The 13680-nt window shown below is 48.8% G+C and overlaps 7 non-coding genes across 7 annotated transcripts; all 7 read left to right on the top strand.

Moving 5' to 3' along the window:
• The first annotated feature begins 797 nt into the window (after window positions 1-797).
• Window positions 798-876, top strand: LOC131902929 (small nucleolar RNA SNORD115). Its single transcript, XR_009377198.1, has one exon. It is a non-coding gene; the product is annotated as a small nucleolar RNA SNORD115 (small nucleolar RNA).
• A 1822-nt stretch (window positions 877-2698) lies between these two features.
• Window positions 2699-2777, top strand: LOC131902927 (small nucleolar RNA SNORD115). The gene has a single exon (XR_009377196.1). It is a non-coding gene; the product is annotated as a small nucleolar RNA SNORD115 (small nucleolar RNA).
• Window positions 2778-4596: 1819 nt separating this feature from the next.
• Window positions 4597-4675, top strand: LOC131902926 (small nucleolar RNA SNORD115). The gene has a single exon (XR_009377195.1). It is a non-coding gene; the product is annotated as a small nucleolar RNA SNORD115 (small nucleolar RNA).
• A 1848-nt stretch (window positions 4676-6523) lies between these two features.
• LOC131902925 (small nucleolar RNA SNORD115) lies at window positions 6524-6602 on the top strand. The gene has a single exon (XR_009377194.1). It is a non-coding gene; the product is annotated as a small nucleolar RNA SNORD115 (small nucleolar RNA).
• A 1841-nt stretch (window positions 6603-8443) lies between these two features.
• On the top strand, window positions 8444-8522 carry LOC131902924 (small nucleolar RNA SNORD115). Its single transcript, XR_009377193.1, has one exon. It is a non-coding gene; the product is annotated as a small nucleolar RNA SNORD115 (small nucleolar RNA).
• Window positions 8523-10342: 1820 nt separating this feature from the next.
• LOC131902923 (small nucleolar RNA SNORD115) lies at window positions 10343-10421 on the top strand. Its single transcript, XR_009377192.1, has one exon. It is a non-coding gene; the product is annotated as a small nucleolar RNA SNORD115 (small nucleolar RNA).
• A 1804-nt stretch (window positions 10422-12225) lies between these two features.
• On the top strand, window positions 12226-12304 carry LOC131902922 (small nucleolar RNA SNORD115). Its single transcript, XR_009377191.1, has one exon. It is a non-coding gene; the product is annotated as a small nucleolar RNA SNORD115 (small nucleolar RNA).
• Window positions 12305-13680: the final 1376 nt, after the last annotated feature.

Raw genomic sequence — 13680 nt, 5'->3', positions numbered from 1 at the left:
ACGAATGTCAGCTCCATGTATATCCTACAAAGCTCTAAAAACACACTTCTGTGACGACTGTGATTTGGAATTTCCCCAGGGGTGTAAAGGAGGCTAGTGACACAGGCTGGGGACCAGCAAATGATGCCCATGGTACGATGGATTTTTTTATGGAGTGATTGATCTGTGGGTATCAGCCATTAGATACATATATACATATATTATTTATTTATTTATTTATTTATTTATTTATGCATTTGTATATATATATATGGTTCTCTACCATGGAGAACTGATGAGAGTTCTCTGACTGGGTAGGGCCAAGGCAATAATCACAAGGAAAAAAGATGTAATTAGCCCTGTATAGTGTCTTGACAATTGTCATCAGTCTAAGTCTAAAAGTCAGAGCACGAGGGGAAATGTGCCTTTACTGAAAACTCACATTAAAATTTGGGCATGCAAGACAGGAAACTATGCCTTACTGTGTGGCAGGACTCACCATTTGATTTTCCAAGGGCCCGAGATTTCCTACACCTTGTCATGCGTTCAGACCATGGTCCCATCCCGCAGACCGAGCAGTGTCATCAGTGGCCCACCTCAAGAGTGCCCTGATATCCTCCCCTTTCTTCCTCCCAAAAAGGTTCCCTTAGGAAGAAGAGAACTCATTCTGCTGCTTCCCTTGAAGCAGAGTTCACCAGGCCCAGCTGTCCTTTGGGCCTAACCTTCTCACGGCCAAGTCCCTCTTCAGCAATGGCAGCCCTGGTAAGCAATGTTGTTTGTGTCCTAAACGCATGTGTCGCTGTGCTCTCCGGAAACCTGGGTCTATGATGACAAACCTATGTCACGAAGAGAGATGATGACATAAAAATCATGCTCAATAGGATTACGCTGAGGCCCAAGCTGCAGGGCAGGAGAGAAACAGGTGCCTCGTCTCCTTGTGGCTTCCTTGAGGCCCAATTCTCAGGCCCTGCTTCCCAAAGCCCTGATTCCCCTCCTGGGGAATCCAAGATATCCAGGTGCACATACCTAGGAGAGCCCTGAGGGCTCCATTCCAAAGCACCTGGTGTGACTCTCTAGCCTCATGCAAGGCTTTAGCGCCCAACACGCTGCTCATGTCCCTGTCTCCTGTGCTGTCTTTCAGTGACCTGGGATGCCGTTTCCCAGCCCGAAGCATCCTGGCACATTTCAGGTAATTGGAAATATCAACCCAAGGGCTGGGAATCTCTAAACATCGTGTGCCCTCAACTTCTAAATCCTCTGACACCCCAAGAACCTTTCCAGCTTAGAAGCAAGGCCTCCAGGCTCTGGCCTGATGGAGGCAATCTTCTACCCTTCTGACCTATGGGTGCAGAATGGCAATTCCAAATGTATACACTGTCCTGGACAATTCCAAGGAAATTGGACAGGAGCCACTGCTCAGGGACTGCAGCGCAATACCCATAGGTAGAGTCAGGAGGCCCAGACGTTTCTGGTTCATGGCACAGGGATAGAACAAGTTACCCTCCACTTGACTGTCCCGCGTAGTTGGATCCTAGCACCTCCCATACAGACTAGGTCGGATGGGCGGGGGAAGACCTTCAAGGTCACACTGTGACACAAGGCATGAGACCCACATCCATCATGAAGGGGCTTTGAGGAAGGGCCACCTGGCACACACTAGAGCTCTCGGTGGGCCGAGGCAACTTCTTGGGCATATCGGACTTAGGGACATCTCCAAGGACATCTACTGAAGGACAGGGCCCACAAAGCGTTCCCTACCCCTGTGCCTTACAGAGGCCACTCTATTGACCTCCCTTCCATCAGGCCACTGGAGCCAAGGCAGGATTGTTTTTTGGGGCAGGCTTTCTCTTCCTGGCCAAAAGGCCAAGAGCCCTGATTGTTTTCAGACCCTCTCTACCGTAGGCATTCTCAACGAATGTCAGCACCATGTATATCCTACAAAGCTCTAAAAACACACTTCTGTGACCACTGTGATTTGGAATTTCCCCACGGGTGTAAAGGAGGCTAGTGACACAGGCTGGGGACCAGCAAATGACGCCCCTGGTACAATTGATATTTTATGGAGTGATTTATCTATGGGTATAAGCCATTAGATACATATATACATATATTATTTATTTATGTATTTATTTATTTATTTATTTATTTATTTATGCATTTGTATATATATATATGGTTCTCTACCATGGAGAACTGATGAGAGTTCTCTGACTTGGTGGGGCCAAGGCAGGAATCACAAGGAAAAAAGATGTAATTAGCCCTGTATAGTGTCTTGACAATTGTCATCAGTCTAAGTCTAAAAGTCAGAGCACGAGGAGAAAGGTGCCTTTGCTGAAAAACTCACATAAAATTTGGACATGCAAGACAGGAAACTATGCCTTACTGTGTGGCAGGACTCACCATTTGATTTTCCAAGGGCCCGAGATTTCCTAAACCTTGTCATGCGTTCAGACCATGGTCCCATCCCGCAGACCGAGCAGTGTCATCAGTAGCCCATCAAAAGAGTGCCCTGACATCCTCCCCTTTCTTCCTCTCAAAAAGGTTCCCTTAGGAAGAAGAGAACTCATTCTGCTGCTTCCGTTGAAGCAGAGTTCACCAGGCCCAGCTGTCCTTTGGGCCTAACCTTCTCATGGCCAAGGCCCTCTTCAGCAATGGCAGCCCTGGTAAGCAATGTTGTTTGTGTCCTAAACGCATGTGTCGCTGTGCTCTCCGGAAACCTGGGTCTATGATGACAAACCTATGTCACGAAGAGAGATGATGACATAAAAATCATGCTCAATAGGATTACGCTGAGGCCCAAGCTGCAGGGCAGGAGAGAAACAGGTGCCTCGTCTCCTTGTGGCTTCCTTGAGGCCCAATTCTCAGGCCCTGCTTCCCAAAGCCCTGTTTCCCCTCCTGGGGAATCCAAGCTATCCAGGTGCACATACCTAGGAGAGCCCTGAGGGCTCCATTCCAAAGCACCTGGTGTGACTCTCTAGCCTCATGCAAGGCTTTAGCGCCCAACACGCTGCTCATGTCCCTGTCTCCTGTGCTGTCTTTCAGTGACCTGGGATGCCGTTTCCCAGCCCGAAGCATCCTGGCACATTTCAGGTAATTGGAAATATCAACCCAAGGGCTGGGAATCTCTAAACATCGTGTGCCCTCACCTTCTAAAGCCTCTGACACCCCAAGAACCTTTCCAGCTTAGAAGCAATGCCTCTAGGCTCTGGCCTGATGGAGGCAATCTTCTACCCTTCTGACCTATGGGTGCAGAATGGCAATTCCAAATGTATACACTGTCCTGGACAATTCCAAGGAATTTGGACAGGAGCCACTGCTCAGGGACTGCAGCGCAATACCCATAGGTAGAGTCAAGAAGCCCAGACTTTTCTGGTTCATGGCACAGGGATAGAACAAGTTACCCTCCACTTGACTGTCCCGCCTAGTTGGATCCTAGCACCTCCCATACAGACTAGGTCGGATGGGCGGGGGAAGACCTTCAAGGTCACACTGTGACACAAGGCATGAGACCCACATCCATCATGAAGGGGCTTTGAGGAAGGGCCACCTGGCACACCCTAGAGCTCACGGTGGGCCGAGGTAACTTCTTTGCATATCGGACTTAGGGACATCTCGAAGGACATCTACTGAAGGACAGGGCCCACAAAGCGTTCCCTACCCCTGTGCCTTACAGAGGCCACTCTATTGACCTCCCTTCCATCAGGCCACTGGAGCCAAGGCAGGATTGTTTTTCGGGGCAGGCATTCTCTTCCTGGCCGCAAGGCCAAGAGCCCTGATTCTTTTCAGACCCTCTCTACCGTAGGCATTCTCAACGAATGTCAGCTCCATGTGTATCCTACAAAGCTCTAAAAACACACTTCTGTGACGACTGTGATTTGGAATTTCCCCAGGGGTGTAAAGGAGGCTAGTGACACAGGCTGGGGACCAGCAAATGATGCCCCTGGTACAATGGATTTTTTTATGGAGTGAGTGATCTGTGGGTATCAGCCATTAGATACATATATACATATATTATTTATTTATTTATTTATTTATTTATTTATTTATTTATGCATTTGTATATATATATATGGTTCTCTACCATGGAGAACTGATGAGAGTTCTCTGACTGGGTGGGGCCAAGGCAATAATCACAAGGAAAAAAGATGTAATTAGCCCTGTATAGTGTCTTGACAATTGTCATCAGTCTAAGTCTAAAAGTCAGAGCACGAGGGGAAATGTGCCTTTACTGAAAAACTCACATTAAAATTTGGGCATGCAAGACAGGAAACTATGCCTTACTGTGTGGCAGGACTCACCATTTGATTTTCCAAGGGCCCGAGATTTCCTAAACCTTGTCATGCGTTCAGACCATGGTCCCATCCCGCAGACCGAGCAGTGTCATCAGTGGCCCACCTCAAGAGTGCCCTGATATCCTCCCCTTTCTTCCTCCTAAAAAGGTTCCCTTAGGAAGAAGAGAACTCATTCTGCTGCTTCCCTTGAAGCAGAGTTCACCAGGCCCAGCTGTCCTTTGGGCCTAACCTTCTCACGGCCAAGTCCCTCTTCAGCAATGGCAGCCCTGGTAAGCAATGTTGTTTGTGTCCTAAACGCATGTGTCGCTGTGCTCTCCGGAAACCTGGGTCTATGATGACAAACCTATGTCACGAAGAGAGATGATGACATAAAAATCATGCTCAATAGGATTACGCTGAGGCCCAAGCTGCAGGGCAGGAGAGAAACAGGTGCCTCGTCTCCTTGTGGCTTCCTTGAGGCCCAATTCTCAGGCCCTGCTTCCCAAAGCCCTGATTCCCCTCCTGGGGAATCCAAGCTATCCAGGTGCACATACCTAGGAGAGCCCTGAGGGCTCCATTCCAAAGCACCTGGTGTGACTCTCTAGCCTCATGCAAGGCTTTAGCGCCCAACACGCTGCTCATGTCCCTGTCTCCTGTGCTGTCTTTCAGTGACCTGGGATGCCGTTTCCCAGCCCGAAGCATCCTGGCACATTTCAGGTAATTGGAAATATCAACCCAAGGGCTGGGAATCTCTAAACATCGTGTGCCCTCACCTTCTAAAGCCTCTGACACCCCAAGAACCTTTCCAGCTTAGAAGCAAGGCCTCCAGGCTCTGGCCTGATGGAGGCAATCTTCTACCCTTCTGACCTATGGGTGCAGAATGGCAATTCCAAATGTATACACTGTCCTGGACAATTCCAAGGAAATTGGACAGGAGCCACTGCGCAGGGACTGCAGCGCAATACCCATAGGTAGAGTCAGGAGGCCCAGACGTTTCTGGTTCATGGCACAGGGATAGAACAAGTTACCCTCCACTTGACTGTCCCGCGTAGTTGGATCCTAGCACCTCCCATACAGACTAGGTCGGATGGGCGGGGGAAGACCTTCAAGGTCACACTGTGACACAAGGCATGAGACCCACATCCATCATGAAGTGGCTTTGAGGAAGGGCCACCTGGCACACCCTAGAGCTCACGGTGGGCCGAGGCAACTTCTTGGGCATATCGGACTTAGGGACATCTCGAAGGACATCTACAGAAGGACAGGGCCCACAAAGCGTTCCCTACCCCTGTGCCTTACAGAGGCCACTCTATTGACCTCCCTTCCATCAGGCCACTGGAGCCAAGGCAGGATTGTTTTTCGGGGCAGGCATTCTCTTCCTGGCCGCAAGGCCAAGAGCCCTGATTCTTTTCAGACCCTCTCTACCGTAAGCATTCTCAACGAATGTCAGCTCCATGTATATCCTACAAAGCTCTAAAAACACACTTCTGTGACGACTGTGATTTGGAATTTCCCCAGGGGTGTAAAGGAGGCTAGTGACACAGGCTGGGGACCAGCAAATGATGCCCCTGGTACAATGGATTTTTTTATGGAGTGAGTGATCTGTGGGTATCAGCCATTAGATACATATATACATATATTATTTATTTATTTATTTATTTATGCATTTGTATATATATATATATATATATATATATATATATATATATATATATATATATATATATATGGTTCTCTACCATGGAGAACTGATGAGAGTTCTCTGACTTGGTGGGGCCAAGGCAGGAATCACAAGGAAAATGATGTAATTAGCCCTGTATAGTGTCTTGACAATTGTCATCAGTCTAAGTCTAAAAGTCAGAGCACGAGGGGAAAGGTGCCTTTACTGAAAAACTCATATTAAAATTTGGACATGCAAGACAGGAAACTATGCCTTACTGTGTGGCAGGACTCACCATTTGATTTTCCAAGGGCCCAAGATTTCCTAAACCTTGTCATGCGTTCAGACCATGGTCCCATCCCGCAGACCGAGCAGTGTCATCAGTGGCCCATCTCAAGAGTGCCCTGACATCCTCCCCTTTCTTCCTCCCGAAAAGGTTCCCTTAGGAAGAAGAGAACTCATTCTGCTGCTTCCCTTGAAGCAGAGTTCACCAGGCCCAGCTGTCCTTTGGGCCTAACCTTCTCACGGCCAATCCCTCTTCAGCAATGGCAGCCCTGGTAAGCAATGTTGTTTGTGTCCTAAACGCATGTGTCGCTGTGCTCTCCAGAAACCTGGGTCTATGATGACAAACCTATGTCACGAAGAGAGATGATGACATAAAAATCATGCTCAATAGGATTACGCTGAGGCCCAAGCTGCAGGGCAGGAGAGAAACAGGTGCCTCGTCTCCTTGTGGCTTCCTTGAGTCCCAATTCTCAGGCCCTGTTTCCCAAAGCCCTGTTTCCCCTCCTGGGGAATCCAAGCTATCCAGGTGCACATACCTAGGAGAGCCCTGAGGGCTCCATTCCAAAGCACCTGGTGTGACAATGTAGCCTCATGCAAGGCTTTAGCGCCCAACACGCTGCTCATGTCCCTGTCTCCTGTGCTGTCTTTCAGTGACCTGGGATGCCGTTTCACAGCCCGAAGCATCCTGGCACATTTCAGGTAATTGGAAATATCAACCCAAGGCCTGGTAATCTCTAAACATTGTGTGCCCTCGCCTTCTAAAGCCTCTGACACCCCAAGAACCTTTCCACCTTAGAAGCAAGGCCTCCAGGCTCTGGCCTGATGGAGGCAATCTTCTATCCTTCTGACCTGTGGGTGCAGAATGGCAATTCCAAATGTATACACTGTCCTGGACAATTCCAAGGAATTTGGACAGGAGCCACTGATCAGGGACTGCAGCGCAATACAAATAGGTAGAGTCAGGAGGCCCAGACTTTTCTGGTTCATGGCACAGGGATAGAACAAGTTACCCTCCACTTGACTGTCCCGCCTAGTTGGATCCTAGCACCTCCCATACAGACTAGGTCGGATGGGCGGGGGAAGTCCTTCAAGGTCACACTGTGACACAAGGCATGAGACCCACATCCATCATGAAGGGGCTTTGAGGAAGGGCCATCTGGCACACCCTAGAGCTCACAGTGGGCCGAGGCAACTTCTTGGGCATATCGGACTTAGGGACATCTCGAAGGACATCTACTGAAGGACAGGGCCCACAAAGCGTTCCCTACCCCTGTGCCTTACAGAGGCCACTCTATTGACCTCCCTTCCATCAGGCCACTGGAGCCAAGGCAGGATTGTTTTTCGGGGCAGGCATTCTCTTCCTGGCCAAAAGGCCAAGAGCCCTGATTGTTTTCAGACCCTCTCTACCGTAGGCATTCTCAACGAATGTCAGCTCCATGTATATCCTACAAAGCTCTAAAAACACACTTCTGTGACCACTGTGATTTGGAATTTCCCCAGGGGTGTAAAGGAGGCTAGTGACACAGGCTGGGGACCAGCAAATGACGCCCCTGGTACAATGGATTTTTTTATGGAGTGATAGATCTGTGGGTATCAGCCATTAGATACATATATACATATATTATTTATTTATTTATTTATTTATGCATTTGTGTATATATATATATATATATATATATATATATATATATATATATATAATGGTTCTCTACCATGGAGAACTGATGAGAGTTCTCTGACTTGGTGGGGCCAAGGCAGGAATCACAAGGAAAAAAGATGTAATTAGCCCTGTATAGTGTCTTGACAATTGTCATCAGTCTAAGTCAAAAAGTCAGAGCACGAGGAGAAAGGTGCCTTTGCTGAAAAACCCACATTAAAATTTGGACATGCAAGTATGGAACCTATGCCTTACTGTGTGGCAGGACTCACCATTTGATTTTCCAAGGGCCCGAGATTTCCTAAACCTTGTCATGCTTTCAGACCATGGTCCCATCCCGCAGACCGAGCAGTGTCATCAGTGGCCCATCTCAAGAGTGCCCTGACAACCTCCCCTTTCTTCCTCCCAAAAAGGTTCCCTTAGGAAGAAGAGAACTCATTCTGCTGCTTCCCTTGAAGCAGAGTTCACCAGGCCCAGCTGTCCTTTGGGCCTAACCTTCTCACTGCCAAGACCCTCTTCAGCAATGGCAGCCCTGGTAAGCAATGTTGTTTGTGTCCTAAACGCATGTGTCGCTGTGCTCTCCGGAAACCTGGGTCTATGATGACAAACCTATGTCACGAAGAGAGATGATGACATAAAAATCATGCTCAATAGGATTACGCTGAGGCCCAAGCTGCAGGGCAGGAGAGAAACAGGTGCCTCGTCTCCTTGTGGCTTCCTTGAGGCCCAATTCTCAGGCCCTGCTTCCCAAAGCCCTGTTTCCCCTCCTGGGGAATCCAAGCTATCCAGGTGCACATACCTAGGAGAGCCCTGAGGGCTCCATTCCAAAGCACCTGGTGTGACTCTCTAGCCTCATGCAAGGCTTTAGCGCCCAACACGCTGCTCATGTCCCTGTCTCCTGTGCTGTCTTTCAGTGACCTGGGATGCCGTTTCACAGCCCGAAGCATCCTGGCACATTTCAGGTAATTGGAAATATCAACCCAAGGGCTGGGAATCTCTAAACATCGTGTGCCCTCGCCTTCTAAAGCCTCTGACACCCCAAGAACCTTTCCAACTTAGAAGCAAGGCCTCCAGGCTCTGGCCTGATGGTGGCAATCTTCTACCCTTCTGACCTATGGGTGCAGAATGGCAATTCCAAATGTATACACTGTCCTGGACAATTCCAAGGAAATTGGACAGGAGCCACTGATCAGGGACTGCAGCGCAATACCCATAGGTAGAGTCAGGAGGCCCAGACTTTTCTGGTTCATGGCACAGGGATAGAACAAGTTACCCACCACTTGACTGTCCCGCCTAGTTGGATCCTAACACCTCACATACAGATTAGGTCGGATATGCGGGGGAAGACCTTCAAAATCACACTGTGACACAAGGCATGAGATCCACATCCATCATGAAGGGGCTTTGAGGAGGGGCCATCTGGCACACACTAGAGCTCACGGTGAGCCGAGGCAACTTCTTGGGCATATCGGACTTAGGGACATCTCGAAGGACATCTACTGAAGGACAGGGCCCACAAAGCGTTCCCTACCCCTGTGCCTTACAGAGGCCACTCTATTGACCTCCCATCCATCAGGCCACTGGAGCCAAGGCAGGATTGTTTCTCGGGGCAGGCATTCTCTTCCTGGCCTCAAGGCCAAGAGCCCTGATTGTTTTCAGACCCTCTCTACCATAGGCATTCTCAACGAATGTCAGCTCCATGTATATCCTACAAAGCTCTAAAAACACACTTCTGTGACCACTGTGATTTGGAATTTCCCCAGGGGTGTAAAGGAGGCTAGTGACACAGGCTGGGGACCAGCAAATGACGCCCCTGGTACAATGGATTTTTTTATGGAGTGATTGATCTGTGGGTATCAGCCATTAGATACATATATACATATATTATTTATTTATTTATTTATTTATTTATTTATTTATTTATGCATTTGTATATATATATATGGTTCTCTACCGTGGCGAACTGATGAGAGTTCTCTGACTTGGTGGGGCCAAGGCAGGAATCACAAGGAAAAAAGATGTAATTAGCCCTGTATAGTGTCTTGACAATTGTCATCAGTCTAAGTCTAAAAGTCAGAGCACGAGGAGAAAGGTGCCTTTGCTGAAAAACCCACATTAAAATTTGGACATGCAAGAAAGGAACCTATGCCTTACTGTGTGGCAGGACTCACCATTTGATTTTCCAAGGGCCCGAGATTTCCTAAACCTTGTCATGCTTTCAGACCATGGTCCCATCCCGCAGACCGAGCAGTGTCATCAGTGGCCCATCAAAAGAGTTCCCTGACATCCTCCCCTTTCTTCCTCCCAAAAAGGTTCCCTTAGGAAGAAGAGAACTCATTCTGCTGCTTCCCTTGAAGCAGAGTTCACCAGGCCCAGCTTTCCTTTGGGCCTAACCTTCTCACGGCCAAGTCCCTCTTCAGCAATGGCAGCCCTGGTAAGCAATGTTGTTTGTGTCCTAAACGCATGTGTCGCTGTGCTCTCCGGAAACCTGGGTCTATGATGACAAACCTATGTCACGAAGAGAGATGATGACATAAAAATCATGCTCAATAGGATTACGCTGAGGCCCAAGCTGCAGGGCAGGAGAGAAACAGGTGCCTCGTCTCCTTGTGGCTTCCTTGAGGCCCAATTCTCAGGCCCTGCTTCCCAAAGCCCTGTTTCCCCTCCTGGGGAATCCAAGCTATCCAGGTGCACATACCTAGGAGAGCCCTGAGGGCTCCATTCCAAAGCACCTGGTGTGACTCTCTAGCCTCATGCAAGGCTTTAGCACCCAACACGCTGCTCATGTCCCTGTCTCCTGTGCTGTCTTTCAGTGACCTGGGATGCCGTTTCACAGCCCGAAGCATCCTGGCACATTTCAGGTAATTGGAAATATCAACCCAAGGGCTGGGAATCTCTAAACATCGTGTGCCCTCGCCTTCTAAAGCCTCTGACACCCCAAGAACCTTTCCACCTTAGAAGCAAGGCCTCCAGGCTCTGGCCTGATGGTGGCAATCTTCTACCCTTCTCACCTGTGGGTGCAGAATGGCAATTCCAAATGTATACACTATCCTGGACAATTCCAAGGAAATTGGACAGGAGCCACTGATCAGGGACTGCAGCGCAATACCCATAGGTAGAGTCAGGAGGCCCAGACTTTTCTGGTTCATGGCACAGGGATAGAACAAGTTACCCACCACTTGACTGTCCCGCCTAGTTGGATCCTAACACCTCCCATACAGATTAGGTAGGATATGCGGGGGAAGACCTTCAAAATCACACTGTGACACAAGGCATGAGATCCACATCCATCATGAAGGGGCTTTGAGGAGGGGCCATCTGGCACAAACTAGAGCTCACGGTGAGCCCAGGCAACTTCTTGGGCATATCGGACTTAGGGACATCTCGAAGGACATCTACTGAAGGACAGGGCCCACAAAGCGTTCCCTACCCCTGTGCCTTACAGAGGCCACTCTATTGACCTCCCATCCATCAGGCCACTGGAGCCAAGGCAGGATTGTTTCTCTGGGCAGGCGTTCTCTTCCTGGCCGCAAGGCCAAGAGCCCTGATTGTTTTCAGACCCTCTCTACCGTAGGCATTCTCAACGAATGTCAGCTCCATGTATATCCTACAAAGCTCTAAAAACACACTTCTGTGACCACTGTGATTTGGAATTTCCCCAGGGGTGTAAAGGAGGCTAGTGACACAGGCTGGGGACCAGCAAATGATGCCCCTGGTACAATGGATTTTTTTATGGAGTGATTGATCTGTGGGTATCAGCCATTAGATACATATATACATATTTTATTTATTTATTTATTTATTTATGCATTTGTATATATATATATGGTTCTCTACCGTGGCGAACTGATGAGAGTTCTCTGACTTGGTGGGGCCAAGGCAGGAATCACAAGGAAAAAAGATGTAATTAGCCCTGTATAGTGTCTTGACAATTGTCATCAGTCTAAGTCTAAAAGTCAGAGCACGAGGGGAAAGGTGCCTTTGCTGAAAAACCCACATTAAAATTTGGACATGCAAGTATGGAACCTATGCCTTACTGTGTGGCAGGACTCACCATTTGATTTTCCAAGGGCCCGAGATTTCCTAAACCTTGTCATGCTTTCAGACCATGTTCCCATCCCGCAGACCGAGCAGTGTCATCAGTGGCCCATCTCAAGAGTGCCCTGACAACCTCCCCTTTCTTCCTCCCGAAAAGGTTCCCTTAGGAAGAAGAGAACTCATTCTGCTGCTTCCCTTGAAGCAGAGTTCACCAGGCCCAGCTGTCCTTTGGGCCTAACCTTCTCACTGCCAAGACCCTCTTCAGCAATGGCAGCCCTGGTAAGCAATGTTGTTTGTGTCCTAAACGCATGTGTCGCTGTGCTCTCCAGAAACCTGGGTCTATGATGACAAACCTATGTCACGAAGAGAGATGATGACATAAAAATCATGCTCAATAGGATTACGCTGAGGCCCAAGCTGCAGGGCAGGAGAGAAACAGGTGCCTCGTCTCCTTGTGGCTTCCTTGAGGCCCAATTCTCAGGCCCTGCTTCCCAAAGCCCTGTTTCCCCTCCTGGGGAATCCAAGCTATCCAGGTGCACATACCTAGGAGAGCCCTGAGGGCTCCATTCCAAAGCACCTGGTGTGACTCTCTAGCCTCATGCAAGGCTTTAGCGCCCAACACGCTGCTCATGTCCCTGTCTCCTGTGCTGTCTTTCAGTGACCTGGGATGCCGTTTCACAGCCCGAAGCATCCTGGCACATTTCAGGTAATTGGAAATATCAACCCAAGGGCTGGGAATCTCTAAACATCGTGTGCCCTCGCCTTCTAAAGCCTCTGACACCCCAAGAACCTTTCCACCTTAGAAGCAAGGCCTCCAGGCTCTGGCCTGATGGTGGCAATCTTCTACCCTTCTGACCTATGGGTGCAGAATGGCAATTCCAAATGTATACACTGTCCTGGACAATTCCAAGGAAATTGGACAGGAGCCACTGATCAGGGACTGCAGCGCAATACCCATAGGTAGAGTCAGGAGGCCCAGACTTTTCTGGTTCATGGCACAGGGATAGAACAAGTTACCCACCACTTGACTGTCCCGCCTAGTTGGATCCTAACACCTCCCATACAGATTAGGTCGGATATGCGGGGGAAGACCTTCAAAATCACACTGTGACACAAGGCATGAGATCCACATCCATCATGAAGGGGCTTTGAGGAGGGGCCATCTGGCACACACTAGAGCTCACGGTGAGCCGAGGCAACTTCTTGGGCATATCGGACTTAGGGACATCTCGAAGGACATCTACTGAAGGACAGGGCCCACAAAGCGTTCCCTACCCCTGTGCCTTACAGAGGCCACTCTATTGACCTCCCATCCATCAGGCCACTGGAGCCAAGGCAGGATTGTTTCTCGGGGCAGGCATTCTCTTCCTGGCCTCAAGGCCAAGAGCCCTGATTGTTTTCAGACCCTCTCTACCGTAGGCATTCTCAACGAATGTCAGCTCCATGTATATCCTACAAAGCTCTAAAAACACACTTCTGTGACCACTGTGATTTGGAATTTCCCCAGGGGTGTAAAGGAGGCTAGTGACACAGGCTGGGGACCAGCAAATGACGCCCCTGGTACAATGGATTTTTTTATGGAGTGATTGATCTGTGGGTATCAGCCATTAGATACATATATACATATATTATTTATTTATTTATTTATTTATGCATTTGTATATATATATATGGTTCTCTACCGTGGCGAACTGATGAGAGTTCTCTGACTTGGTGGGGCCAAGGCAGGAATCACAAGGAAAAAAGATGTAATTAGCCCTGTATAGTGTCTTGACAATTGTCATCAGTCT

Source organism: Peromyscus eremicus, chromosome 1, assembly GCF_949786415.1.
Source record: "Peromyscus eremicus chromosome 1, PerEre_H2_v1, whole genome shotgun sequence".
In the NCBI taxonomy this organism is placed as follows: Eukaryota; Metazoa; Chordata; class Mammalia; order Rodentia; family Cricetidae; genus Peromyscus; species Peromyscus eremicus.
Note: the sequence above shows the minus strand (reverse complement) of the source record. Positions and strands in the feature narration are given on the sequence as shown.